Consider the following 12,374-nt stretch of genomic DNA (forward strand, 5'->3'; position numbering starts at 1 on the left):
GGACCATCAGCAACATGGTGGGAGATATTAGCAACATATTGGACCATCAGCAACATGGTGGGAGATGTTGATAACATATTGGACCTTCAACAACATAGTGGAGACGTTAGCCTCATACTGAACCATCAGCATATGAGGTATTGATGTTTATGTACCGTGTGGTGTCGGGTACTGATGGACAGTGTACCGTAATGTGAAGTACTGTGTGATAATGTACCATGTGATGTCAGGTACTGTTGGATAGTGTACCGTAATGTGAAGTACTGTGATAATGTACCATTACATGAGATGATGTACCATGTGATGTTAGGTACTGATGGATAGTGTACCGTAATGTGAAGTACTGTGATAATGTACCATTACATGAGATGATGTACCATGTGATGGTAGGTACTGATGGATAGTGTACCGTAATGTGAAGTACTGTGTGATAATGTACCGTCACATTAGATGATGTACCGTGGTGTGAGGTACTGATGGACAGTGTACCGTTATGTGAAGTGCTGTGATAATGTACCGTCACATGAGATGATGTACCATGGTGTGAGGTACTGATGGACAGTGTACCGTAATGTCAGGTACTGATGAATAAATGTACCGTGAAGGAGGTACTCGGTACGCCTGATGTACCATACAAAAACAGCCAACGACGTATATACAGTGACGTAAACAGTTTATTACGCCAGATGTCGTAAACAAAAGCCAAGTGTTTGTCCAGTGAGGATTATTATTATTATTCTTATCCTCAAAATTGTCAACAGTGACTCAGTATCTTGTCGTGTTTCAGACTCTGAATGTCTTTATCTTATTTCTCGGCCTTGGCGCTTAATTGTAACTTGTCGATAACGTAGACATAAACAAATTACGACATTTCCGATCTCGTGCTGATAAGACGCTGGCCGTAACAGGCCACAAACAGGAAAGTGTTCGTTCGTCAAGACCCACCTACTCTGTGTGAAGATGGATGGTTTCGTTCTGTTCCCAAGACTAATCGTATCGCCACACACGAAAAACTGACTTAGAGCATTGATTTCTAGTGGTGATAAGATAGTGGATACCTTACTGGGCATACCTGGTTTGTGAGGAGAAACAATAGGATACATGTTTCTTTGCGAATAGGATGAACACGGGATCGTGTGAACGAGGGAAGGTGTAGGCACATCAAGGTGTGTGTGTGTTCTGGTCATGCTAGGCTGGTATACGTGTCTCCTTTCTATGTACTATGAAGGTCACAGTGTTCTATAATTTCGTTGAAAGTTTACGAGATGAGAACATTAATACTTTGAAGCTACGAGCTTGATTATTGAAAATTAGTGAGTTCTTATTTGGGGTAACTGCCTCAGTTACATGGATTGTGCATATTCATTGCCTGTTTGTATTGTACGGGGAGGGAGTTGTACACTCGTGGGGCTTCATCTCTCGTACACTTCCGTGTACCGTCTGCATTGAGAGTAACGAGTCTATTCCATTTAACCACAGTTATACTGCGAGAGAAACTTCCGTGTGGCACTACAACCAGTCTTTTGTTCCGGCTTCACCCATCTGGTAGTTTTGTCCTTGGTTCTCTCAAACAACTGTTGACTTTACTCAACTCATCGTTACCACTTGACGCTCAGCTGTGCAGCCAGCGCAGTACTGTTGTTTTATTTATTTTCATTTGCTGTGACCTCGAGTACATCATGGCCGCCGATGTGACACAAGATGGATCACTCCCCCTGGCCGAACCCCATTCCATGAGTTTACAGTTGATTTTCCTTGTTGCATATTCCTTCCAGTAATTCACACTCGACTGATGGGAGGAATTCGCGGACACAGCAAGACAGAGGTGGCGGTGGGAATGCATCCACACACACACACACACACACACACGCACACAGAGCTTACCTCAGCAGGAGTGTGCGCTCAGACATGCGGCTGTGGATCGTCATAATGCTTTACCTACCAGGAATACACTGGGAGGGTGTGTGTTTGTGTTGTCTGTGCGAGGTAACACGAGTGAAGTGGGGTTGATAGGGGCTGCAAAGGAAGTGGGTGTAGGGCAGAGAGGTGAGGCTTCGGTGGACGTGGCCAGCTTCCTGAGCGCTGCAGGGTCCCGATAGAGGGCGCTCTCAGGGCAGGAAGTATGTGTGTGTGTAGCTAAGACGACACTGGTAAACAGGCTTGTTTACCAGTGGCGTTCTTAGCTACGTCATAACTCGTGTATCAGCGGACTGTTCCACGTTTTCCATATCATTCTTGTATCTAACGATGTGATCATTACACGAAAGTGCACTTGGGATTTTTTTTTTCATTTTCCTGTGGTTGATCACGCGCACCGCTGTGACCTTTAGCTATATATATATATATATATATATATATATATATATATATATATATATATATATGCAGACGTGTATACACGGGAGTATAACTCTCTCTCCTCGTAAGAGACAAAAGATAATCACAAATGATATCGCAGGTGTGTTATCTCGATGGATGTGGTACGCAGTTAGGGCTGTTCTTCCTTGGGTGGTGTGATCATGTTCGCAAACAGGAGTGTGAGTCACACGTGTATATCGAGGAGCTTGTTCATTGTTGTTCATGTGTTCACTCGAGGCCCTGATATTTTTTACCTGTTCAGTGTACGATTTTATTTTTTTGCAGTTCATATTTCTCGGAATGTGTTCTGCTTAGTTTTGTTTTACGTGTTTGTACATAGGGGCAAGAGACATTGACGTGTAAGGTTTGTAAATACGTAAACAGAGTTTACAGGGCGCCATCTGTGTTTACACTAATGACTTGTGGCGTGCCCCTCCAGAGGGAGGAACGCCGTACAGCACGGCGGTACGACCCTCGAGCACGACGGCAAGACCATTGAACACGGTCTTTACAACCTTTGAGCACTTCGTTACGACACGAGCACGCCGGTGCGATCCTTGGGCACGACCCCATCGAACGCGAGGGTTACGACCCATGATTTATGAGCACATGCCTTGCCAGAGACTTCGCAGGTCTCGCACTGGTTTCTCTCTCTCTCTCTCTCTCTCTCTCTCTCTCTCTCTCTCTCTCTCTCTCTCTCTATATATATATATATATATATATATATATATATATATATATATATATATATATATATCCTTTATATATGTAGGATGTGTGTATACACACACACATACATCCCAGCCTAAGCAGCGCACCCATTTATCGACCAGTCCAAAAGGGGGGAGGATGAAGGCTGGGATTGGCTGTGGGCCTACTGCCGTGCCCAGTATTGGAAATCTGGCGTGCCCGTGTGTAAAGCGTGGCCAGCGATGCTGATCACTACACCACAAGAACCAGAGTTTGTGTGTGTGTGTGTGTGTGTGGAGAGAGTGAGGGAGTCAGGTGAGGCCAGTGGTGGAGCTATCCTCAAAATAGCCTTTACAAGCATTGCGTAACGCCGCACTCACCTCCCAACACACACACACACACACACACATTCTTTTGTAGTGGTAAAGGAGATCATGTGGTGGTGGTGGTGAGCAGGAATCTGGTCCACCACTGCTACTGAATGTGGTGACTCGACCATCCACAGTCTTTTGTTCTCCCTAGATCATCCATATGGTTCTGTGTTCTCCCTAGATCATCCATATGGTTCTGTGTTCTCCCTAGATCATCCATATGGTTCTGTGTTCTCCCTAGATCATCCATATGGTTCTGCGTTCTCCCTAGATTATCCATATGGTTCTGTGTTCTCCATAGATTAACCATATGGTTCTGTGTTCTCCCTAGATCATCCATAATGTGTTCTCCCTAGATTGTCCATATGGTTCTGTGTTCTCCCTAGATCATCCATATGGTTGTGTTCTCCCTAGATCATCCATATGGTTCTGTGTTCTCCCTAGATCGTCCATATGGTTCTGTGTTCTCCCTAGATCGTCCATATGGTTCTGTGTTCTCCCTAGATCATCCATATGGTTCTGTGTTCTCCCCAGATCATTCACAGTTCATTGTTCTTCCTATATCGTCAATTCTGTTCAGTGTTCTTTCTTGAACTATCCTATGTTCTGTAATCTTCCTAGACCATCATTGTACTGTGTTCTCCACAGACCATCTCCAATGTTCAGCATCCTTCTGTAAGCACCAATTCAGCGCCAGGTGAGAAGCCATTACGCTCAAAAAAGTCTTACCGTCGTGCTCAAGGGTCTGTCCGTCGTGCTCGGGTCGGTCCGTCTTGCCCAAGGGTCTGTCAGTCGTGCTCAAGGGTCGGCCCGTCGTGCTCCAGGGTCGTGGTTGAGGTTAGATGGCTCAAGTGGTGGCCTGTGCGTAATGAATATGCTGGTCAGACATTTGACAGTGGGTTTCGTAAGTACACAGACCCCAAGACCGTCAGTCCTCACGATTTAGGACCCCCCTGACGATGTTTTCAGGTCACTCTTTCCCTGCCACAATAATTGCATAAACGTTTATGTATTTAAGTTGGAATTGGTTGGTCGTTGATAATGTCTTGTGGGGTTTTGAATGAGGCACCCGGTGAGGTTGTTAATGAGGCACAGGTAGCCAGCGAGGTTGTCAGTGTAGACTGAGCATTGCCTTTACCCAATGCGAGGCAGACCTTGCGGGTCACAGAGTCCAGAGCCTGCCGCCCATACCAAGCTGCCACCTACACCACCACCCCCAGCATCACGCAAGATAACCCTATAAATACACCATAGAGATGCCGGCAGTTGGCTCTCTGTTTGGTGACGACGTCTGCGTCCCGTACCGTCCGTAAACTCGTGATGATCCGTAGCGAAACTGGAATTGCTTGCTGGATGTCCGTCAGGGTTTTTTTTTTTTTTTTTAAACAAACTAAACTAGAAACATTTTGTGTGTATTATTGTGTCAAGGTTGCCGTCAGAGGACGCAACGGTATTAGGTTCGGATGAGATGAATAAAAACGCCAGGTATCGTTTACAAAACAGCTCACGCAGCCCACCTGTAACTCTTATCTTAGCCACGTCAGGTCAGCCTCAAAGTAAAAGATATAAACCACGCGAAACAGCGTTCGGGACAGTCGCCGGCTGCACAGTGGTCAGATAACGCTCAACCATTCGACAGCGACACAAAATTTCTCCTGAAAGAATTCCCATTTAAATATACTTGTCACACGGGTGTTTTTCAACAACTGTAGACTCTCTCCTACCCAAAGCACTGCATAGGCAGTCATTTTTTCCTCCATGCAGAAAAAAAAGATCTCACTCCAGCTTGACATTTCAGGAACGTGAACCAGCGGATCTCGCCCATCCCCTTCAAACTACGAGGAAATCCATTCACAGTCTGATGAATCGACAGGGACCGCTCCTTCAACCCTCATTCTTCTAGTGTACAAGACATACACCCATCTGAATCATTGCTCCCCAGGTATGTACCAGTGATACTTTCTCGTGTGCCTTCTGGACATGGCTTCTCTCTCCATTATTGCAAATATTTGTTCATCACAACTTGATTGACTCTCGCTAAACACCGTGGAGACCTTACTCCACCGTCGCTGTCCTGCACTCTCATGACAAAGACGGAGACGCATTTTCACCGCACTTTTTGACCTGGAGTCCCGGTCGGTGGACGTGGCTAGTTTCCTGATGCTGTGGAGCTGGTACAGAAGAGGACCATGTTGAAGAGGTAAAGTAGGGTGTTTGTTTACATACACCCACTCCTGCTTGCTTAAACCGCCTTCACGAAGTAGCGTCGGGAACAGACGAACGAAGGCTACGTTTACACGCATACAGTTCCTCTGTCATGTATAATGTACCGAAACCATTGCCAACCCTCCACATCCAATCCCCTGCAGAGCACTCCAAAGGTGTATGTCAAAAGCTGACACCTCCCAAGTTCGCCCACCCACGACAGACTAGCGTACCTTTTCGTTCCCAAGACTTGTGCAGACGCTCCCTATCCATTTAGAAACGGTCTTGACTGTAGGCGTCAGGAATAACTCTGTTGTACAGACTTTCTAGTTTGGGATGCGGGGAAACGGACAGACATCACCGCGCCCCAACTCGTGGGTTGCCAACCTGCCACACTGTATTCGTGTTACGACAGCACCTTTGCCGGGTATTACGTGGTCGTAACAGATGGCTGGTGGTAGAGGCATAAAAAGCCAGCCAGCTTTTTGATAGAAAAGGAAATGAAAACTGGGAAACTGAATCCTTAGTGGAGCGTAGGGAAAGTGTGTCAAGTTTTGAGGTCAGATCGGGGCGATGTGATACGAGCCAGATTGCTTCAGATTCGATCCTTTTTAAAGTTAATATGTACATCCAGAACCTCCTTAGGTATGAATGCAGTACTCTGTGCAAGGACCATCCAGTCCTTTGTATATTCAGGGTAACTGTTCATAAGAAAATGATCTTCGAGCTGTGAAGACTTCCATTTTCCTCAGAGGCACACTCGGCTATTTGGGTAATATTAGGTTACCAAGACAGGTTAGATGTTAAACGTGGATACCAAGTGTATTCAAGTGTTAAAAGTGGTAGACGTATTGAGAAGTCGGAGGAGATGGAAAGATTGTCGGGGTGTCTGCAAGGAAAAGAGGAGGAAGACATTTGGTTATCGAGGCTTTAGACTCCACTAGGTGAAGTCTGACACCCAGTGGGAAGTCCTGTGTTAGATTATGGAGGTGGTCGAGGCGAAGATCCGAACTGAAGAAGGCTATTCAAACCTGAACGAAGCCGGGGGAGAGGGTCAATAATGCAAGGGCTGTGTCCTCGGCGTATGAGTGTATTTGGTCGTTGAAGCAAAGGATATCGCTCATGCGGAGGGAGGGAAGAGCGTAGGAGAAGGACAGAGGCCTTAGGAACACCGCTGATGCCGAAGAGAGAGAGAGAGCGAGCTGCATAGATACACACCCAAGGTCCAAGCGAGTTGGTCTGAGTGAGAGGTTCATTTATGTTTGTTTATACTTGTGTGTACATTTCTCAGATGACGACTGCACAGATACGTCGTATTCATTTAACTCTTCATGCTTATCTCTGTGATTATGACATACTGGTTCTTGTAATTGCTAATCCACGAGTCTCATTGTGATGATTTTATGGTCACAGAGGCTAATACTGAGGTGGTGTTTACAAGGGGGATTATGGTGGCATTGAATGCCTAAGATTTGTCTCTGGTATCACTGGCTGTAAGGGAAGGGGCTCCCGCAGCGCTCAGGAAGCAGGCCACGTCCACTGGGCGCGGGAGCACTGGTTAAGAAGTGTGGTGATTTTTTTTATGTATGTCTGTGTGGGGGCGAGTGCAAAATGATTAGGGAGCAATTGCTCGGTGTCAGTGCCCTTTGGGCTTGAGAGGGTCTCTCTCTCTCTCTCTCTCTCTCTCTCTCTCTCTCTCTCTCTCTCTCTCTCTCTCTCTCTCTCTCTCTCTCTCCAGAACACGTAACTCGTGTGTGTGCCTGGGGTACTTCAGTTCAGCTGGGCTTAACATGGTGACTGAGTGATGTTTTCACGAGTTGGTCGGTGGGAAGGTGGGTGTTTAGAGCTTCAAGTCGTTGCTGTGTTTACAGGTTTTGTCAGCGTTGTGTGTTGAGGAAGGGGTGAGGGGAGGGTGGTTGCGGGTCGATTCTCGGGAAGTGAAGTGTCACTTCACCGCTTAACCTCCTCCTTCAATTTTCTTTTCCTTTTTGTGTTGGATGAAGACTTGAACGATGATTAGGCAGATGATGCAGTCCAATGTGTTGGCTGGAAGTCAGGTCCTGCAGTGACTTCTTTCTCACTGACGCGTGGTGGCAGGTCAGTAGACACACTTGAGAAAGTCGCGTGTAGCTTCACACTATTCCTTCCCGTCGTTCACCGTTGCCAGTCTCTCTCCTCAGCTCGGTACTGAGCGTGTTTTGCTTCCCCACCACTTGCTGCTTGACATTACCGCGACATTTAACCTGGCCGGGATGATGTCCATCGCGGCTGACCTATTGGGACGCCCCAACACACGCCTTCACATCTTTCACACCCACAGTGACCGAGGTATTGGCTCGTCTGCTTTACCCTGCGTTGAGGTCCGGGTCAGGAGTCAATAATTCCGGGGTCATGGGGTCATCAGACTCGTTCACCTTCGGGTCAACGAGTCCAGAAGACTCGAGGAGTCACGGGACATCAGACTCGTTCAGCTCAGTCAGGGTCAATAAGACTTGGGGTCGTGGGTCGTCTAGACTCGTTGAGCTACGAGTCAGGGTCGTTAAGACTCGCGGTCATGGGTCATCAAATATGCACCTTGGGTCAGTCAATTAGACTCTGGGTCATCATACTCGGGGCGAGACGAATAATCAGTCTTTTGCAGCGAAAGTCTCATTGTGCAGTTCTACACATCTTGTGGACATTGGCGTTAATTAGTATATATAATTATGCTCGTAGAGGTCCAAGAGGGACCGAACCATAAGGATTGAGCATGATAGATGACATAACGAGGAAGGTGTTCACAACGGTTGGTTTAGTATTGAAGTGTTGACAAATGTTGGTCAATTTTGCTACTGATTGGGTAGCGTTTAGCGTTCTTGTCCGTGACGCCATTCACAATCCGGCCAGGGTCGAGCGCTTGGGTTCGAATCCTGGTTGCTGCAGTCGGTCCACAGTCAACCCAGCTGTTCATCCACACCCAGGGGTGCCGGGCTCGGTCGTCCGTGCCGTCTCGGATGACATTAAAGTAAATAGTAACGTTTAAAAGGGGTTTGCGTCTCGTCAGGTGAGCTGCTGTTTCTGTTGTCATTCGCTAGTCGAGTCGGTTGACAGGTCCAAAACCAGGATACGGCTTCGTGACCACTTGACAGGTGACATGACCTATTTACTTTTGACATTTATGATCGTAACCACATGGGTTGAAAGGTGCGTCAAGTCGTGTCAAGTATTCGACAGGACGTGTTGGGAGTTTGCGACGTACAAAAATGATTTGTTGCCGATGTGAAGGTGAGGGGTGCACTCCGCGGAACACCAGCTGATGATGGTGGTGGTGTCCGTTGTCACCTGGTTGTGACCAGTCACGGTAAGACGTTTGCGGTGTTGACGAACGTTTGTGAAGACGTTTGCAAAGGTGACGAACGTATGTGATGCCTAGCGAGCGTTCCAATGGACCACCTCTTGTCATACACGTCTGTCACGCTTGCCGTGGTGGCTTTCCATCATGTAAATGGGACACACACACACACCCCACCATATCCTGATTGACTCTACGTGGAATATCAAGTTTTATGCGGGTGTTTATATAGACGACTGTCATTTCGTTCCTTGAGTTAAGTCGGGTAGCGGAAAGTGTGTGGCATAAGGTAGCTAGTTCTTAGGTCATTGTTCTCCGGGCATCCAGTTTGGGGGGTGAGGGGGAAGGTCACTGAAGCCACTCACAGTCCAGAAATACCCATTAATTGGTCGGAAGGTCAATCAAGTGGATTTCCGCGTCGTTTTGTGATCTGTAAATGCAACCGTTGTTGGAGGACGCGCCGCCTTCCTCGGAGTGCATGCGACCCCGGATGAGATAGGCTGTCCTCCAGGCAGCCATGGTTGCCCCATCTCGTCGTTATATTACAGGGGAAGCCGTTATAACGACCTTCGTAACCAGGCCACCACTCGTTGGCGACGACGGAACGACCCCAGAGTACGATGGACTGCGTCTTTTGTCTACTAAAATGCCGTGAAGACATCTTACAATAACCAGACATAAATAATGGTAATTGATAATTGAAAGCGTCCTGAGCTGAACAATATTTGCCTTGTATCATCTGTCCTGATGTCACAACGTTGTATTTATAACTTTTAAGGTAGTTTCTTCAGTACTCGCTATCGCCACTGTCTTGGTGACTGTTTAGATGCGAGTATGATGTACGCACGTAGGGGGATTTTAGGTATCACTATTGCAAATTAAAGATTTCACATTTTCATCCCCAGCTAAGGGGAGACATATTGCCTTCCGACATCAAAGGGACATCAGGAAGTCATTGAGCAAGGCGATGTCTTGTGTAGAATGAGTCACACTTGACGTCAGCCACGAAGCCACAGCGTCTAATATGTATTTATGTGTATATATATACCTTGGCGGATGACAGGCCTGGCACATACCATGTCAGGGGGCCGTGCCAACCTCGTTACATACACGCCCCTTCGGGAGGTACCTCCTCCTGCATCGCTAACACCCCCCCCCCCCTATCCGATGGGACTTTTTTAGGGGGGGGAGGGAAGGGTAAATGCCTCAAAAATGTCGCCTTTAATGAATATTTTGATGATCGACACACAACCATACCCCATTTTTCTGGGCTTTATATTGTGTGGTATTCCAGACTGTGAATGGCTTGCGAGGGTATGCAACCACAGCTGTTATTATTATGATTATTATTACGATTTTTTTTATAATACGGGAAAATTCAGCGTACAAAATAGCTGAAGACTGGAGGTAAGATTTGGACTGCGTTTAAACCTGAACTTGGCACAGGGTTAAACGTTTGGATAGTGGGTGTAAAGGTTGAAAAAAACGGACATTTGCTGGCGACCCATCGAGTTGACGCACGTGTTAGGGTAGGCACGTTGCGCTACGCCAAGCTGTTGGGAAAGGAAGGAATATGGTGAATGTAGATCGCTTTTTGAAGCAAGAGCAGCGAATTTGTGCGCTCGTACCTTCCCCTGTGGGGGAGGGTGTGGGGGTAGAACCCTTGTGTGTCGGGGGCTGAGTGATTGAATTGTAAATAATATAGCAAGACAGACGTGTACAAGAATCGTGCAGTGTTGATACATGCGTTCTCGTGTGTCAGCAGAGGGACGGTATTTAAACGAGCCCGAGATATAAATGGCCGTTTTAAAAGCCGAAAGTAATGGTTTGTAAGTGTGTGAACACCGCAAGGAGATAAAGCAGTAAGCGTTTGTGGCGGGTGGTGGAGGCAGCAGCAGCAAGGGAGCCAAGTGGCAAATGAGGTTGACTCATTCACACTCATGATTTCATCGTGTGATGTGAGGGAAGGAAGGTTAGATGGATTCGTGAATGTAATATGTTTAGAGAGAGAGAGAGAGAGCAGGTTTACTGTCGTAGTTTATAACATTAATGTGCATATATACATATTTTAAGTATTTCACCTTTGGGATCTGTTAATGCCATGATCAGGAAATAGTGCACGGAGTTCCCTTTCCTTTCCCTGACCCCGTCGTCGTGGGTCAAAGATAAAAAAAAGTGTTTCCTGACCACCTTTCGTTCCCACAGGGCCATTTCATCGTCAACATTGAAGACTTGGGGGTGGGGGTTGAGTGGTTTGGTAGGTGGAGGGAGGGGCATTGGCTTGGGTTATCAGTTCGGCTAATAACATTGGTATCTGCTGCTCCTCCTCCTCCCTCTCTTCGAGCTGGTTAGCAGACCACAGGCGGCCGAGGTATCTGTATCGCGAGCCTTGAAGACCATGAATAAAGGCCTCTCGAGCACATACCAGGATGACTGTCGCTTGGGACACGCGAACCCGTTTGGTTATACACTAACCGGCATCTCGGCCTGCGTTGCCAGAGCGGTTGATGCCGCCAAATAGGTTACCCCAAGTACGGCTGTCACCGTGTCTTTATAATTTGCCCAATTCAGCTGGTTTAGCAGCGTGTATGGCACACCGCCTGGGCGGGGTAGTACAGTGACCACACGATGGTTCACTTGGGTTTGACGTGGTGATCGCTTCCGCCGATATGTGAGGATTGAGACTTGATAGATAGGAAAGCTCCCAGACTCAAGCACGGAAAATTCCAGACTGGTAAAGGCCTCGTCTCCCGTGATAACGTTGCTGATAATTGTGGAGTACTTTAACTTTTGGTTTCCAAATCACACTTGGAGGAATCTTTTCGACCTTCGAATACCGTGTGAATATCTTGGACATTCTGGTTAGAAAATATGTCCATAATTATAAAACGGAAACTCGTCCCAACTTTTTTTTTCCTACATCACTTCCTTTTGGTGAATTATAATCAGCTTTATATATGACTAATTGTCGAGAACTGATACGTGTGAAGTGTTTGTCCGTGAATGAGTGTTGTTTACATCTATGATTGTCTCTGGACGATGGTAGACCGCGTGTTCAGTAGCAAATGGCCGTTTGGTTATTGGTGCTTCAAGCCTGTCGACCAACCAAGGGTCGAAATGATCCTTTAAACACTCTATTAGGTGTGGTTACATCATTATAAGACCACATACACCGTCTCCATGCATGTGGGTCTCTAGTCACACATGGCTGGTTGAACGCCCCACTCGGATATTCCGTTCTCATTACAGTAATTAAAAAATATATATATAGGATACTGAATGGTGCTGGGGTCTCGCCGGGGTTATTTGCCTGCATAGTAACGCCTCGAGGTGGTGGAGGGGGCGTTTTTTGTACATTCTTAAAAAGGCTAGGAAAACTATGGCCATTTCTCTCTCTCTCTCTCTCTCTCTCTCTCTTC

General features: G+C 46.8%; 1 protein-coding gene across 3 annotated transcripts in view; it reads left to right on the plus strand.

Moving 5' to 3' along the window:
- The first annotated feature begins 5,196 nt into the window (after nucleotides 1-5,196).
- Nucleotides 5,197-12,374, plus strand: part of EMC8-9 (ER membrane protein complex subunit 8/9) — a 94,667-nt gene continuing 87,489 nt past the window's right edge. For 2 of the 3 annotated variants that reach the window (XM_071685060.1, XM_071685063.1), the window contains exon 1: nucleotides 5,197-5,361. The gene's annotated coding sequence lies outside the window, so the exon portion shown is untranslated. The remainder of the gene's footprint in view (nucleotides 5,362-12,374) is intronic. The other variant, XM_071685065.1, reaches the window with a different exon arrangement.

The sequence above is a fragment of the Panulirus ornatus genome, chromosome 39 (genome assembly GCF_036320965.1).
Source record: "Panulirus ornatus isolate Po-2019 chromosome 39, ASM3632096v1, whole genome shotgun sequence".
In the NCBI taxonomy this organism is placed as follows: domain Eukaryota; kingdom Metazoa; phylum Arthropoda; class Malacostraca; order Decapoda; family Palinuridae; genus Panulirus; species Panulirus ornatus.